Below are 2211 nucleotides of genomic sequence, written 5' to 3'. Positions count from 1 at the left end.
AATTGACATGTAAGAAAATCGAAAGGCCTACCAAGTGTCAGTCATCCCCATTGTTTACTCTAACTAATAACCCTTACAAAGTTAGTGTGTACAAAACAATATCATTTTCCTTAAAGAAAAAGGTACAATAATCATATCCCCTTTCAGGTATACATCAAAACAAGGTACTACATTTTTCCATTACATAGAGCATAACAAATACCCCATGCCGCATGTGTTCCTTGCGTCCTTTCCTGCAAAGTTGTACAGCTTTCACCCTATCCATCCATGATGGTGTAAGTTCGTACAACTTTGCCGTATATAAGTTTTGACAGCTTACGTAGTATATGGTATTAGCCAGCTTCCGGGTGCGAGTAGTGCTGCGATACAGTGCATCAGAATGGTCCTTTGTTTCCGATGAGGAAAGAATACCTGGAAACAAAAGGGCATTCTTCTCATGGTTATACTGGGCTGTCCTTCTGTTGCTGCTTGTTGAATAATTTGAGATACCGGTGGGCTTTGAGGGCTCTTCTGGCTTTGCAGGTGTTTATAATGAGATACACTACAATGACCAGTTGTACAATTCCCAGCGTGTGGGAGGCCACGCGAAGCCCGACAGGGATATCTACCCTCGTTCCCCATTCCCACCACGCGGGTGACTGTATGTCTGCGATCCCAAGAGCTATGTCTTTGTTTTTCTGTTCAAGGGTGAAGTAATGTTTTTGACTGAGGTCCACTGCCTTCAATAAGGCAGTGAGTTTCTCAGGTAAGAGTGGTATAGAGTACCCAAACCGGGCAACATAGTTCTGCAAGTCACTTACATTGTACTGTACCGTGAGGTGAATTGTGGAGGGTTCCGGGATTGGAATGATCCTTTCCTGGGCCACTTTAACTTCTGCCCTAGGTTTAAAGCAAAAGCTGCTGTCCGGTATATCACACCACTCACTCGGGCCGTGCCTATACCGGCGGGCAGTCGTGGCAACACAATATGTCCCACCACCCACATATGCTATCTGTGGAGGTACATGGCCAGGTGCCATTACCTCCATCGTGCAATTTATAGGTTCTGCCCCAGCAGTGCTAAACCCGCATTGTGACCTCCTGAAGGCGTTCAAGTGCTGGGGACACAGTATCACCTGTGCTCCCCGGCTACGGCAACCAGACAGGTCAGTACCCGTCACTGTGTGCTCCCACACAATGACATAGGGTGGGACCATTGTGAAACGGACGTGTACCCCCCCACGAATGACCCCGACATTCTCCACACGATACAGGGGTGCTGGTTTGACGGATGACCCCATCACTGGCATTCGCACAACCACACCCATAATAGTGTGGTTGGATTTCCCACAGTCAACCGGGACAGGATAGGCCTCCGACGCCACTCGGAGCTGGCATGGGCTGAGGGTGTGGCTATAGGGGTGCAATGCCTCCAGGTGCTGGTTGCTGATCCAGGAGGGGACCCGACCTTGCCTAAGGTCTTCCAAGTTACTGCAGCCCTCTCCCAGCAACCAGGCCCCATAGAGCACACACACCTCATTCTGTGCCGCCTGATCGGAGGCCAGCCGGTCCTCCTTAATCAAGGTGTTTATTGTCCGAGCATGAGCCTCTAGCTGGGCGACAATCTCCTTCAGGTGCACTGTCATAGCCACTCCCTCGTGACGCGTGGAGCCCAAAACATCATTCTCCTTCCCTAGGATGCTGCGCAGCTGAGACTTTAGCCCATTAGGGCCAGCTGCACATCATCCAGGCTGTTCATAACTGAGGCCCCGGTATTAAACCCAGTGAAAACATCGTTCAAAACCCCCCTGCACTGTCTGCCCCTCTCGGTCGTGTCTTCTTTTGTGTACAGGTCTGCCACACTGATGTCCCCGAAGTCCAGCTCATAGAAGCTTCGGAACATCTCCCTCAGCAGAGCCTGATCCAGCAACTCGGTTTTCCGGGGGCAGAACGCAGGTAGGCGAACTTCTGTTAGGTTAAGGACCACAGATGCAACTGCATAGTGCACTCCCTGGTACACTAACTTACCCGTCGGTACTAATACCAACCCATTCCCAGGTCCCCTAGTGGTGGTCGGACATCCGTGGGCGTCAGTGTGTTTGGGCGTGGGTAGGGGTTTCCTCACCTGAGCCAGGAGCTCAGTGGCATTGATGGGCACTCGGATGCGAGGGGTGACGCAAGCTTCCCTGCTTCTAACCCACTCCAACCCGTACCCTGTGTCCTGCCACCACC

At 51.3% G+C, this 2211-nt stretch overlaps 1 pseudogene; it reads right to left on the bottom strand.

Annotated features, from left to right (window-relative positions):
• Positions 1-374: 374 nt before the first annotated feature.
• On the bottom strand, positions 375-1882 carry LOC147124661 (uncharacterized; annotated as a pseudogene).
• Between the last annotated feature and the right edge of the window lie 329 nt (positions 1883-2211).

This window comes from Somniosus microcephalus, chromosome 1 (assembly GCF_052327205.1).
Source record: "Somniosus microcephalus isolate GS21.2 chromosome 1, FLI_Smic_1.0, whole genome shotgun sequence".
Classification (NCBI taxonomy): domain Eukaryota; kingdom Metazoa; phylum Chordata; class Chondrichthyes; order Squaliformes; family Somniosidae; genus Somniosus; species Somniosus microcephalus.
The sequence above is the reverse complement of the archived record's forward strand: the minus strand, read 5'-3'. Positions and strand labels throughout refer to the sequence as shown.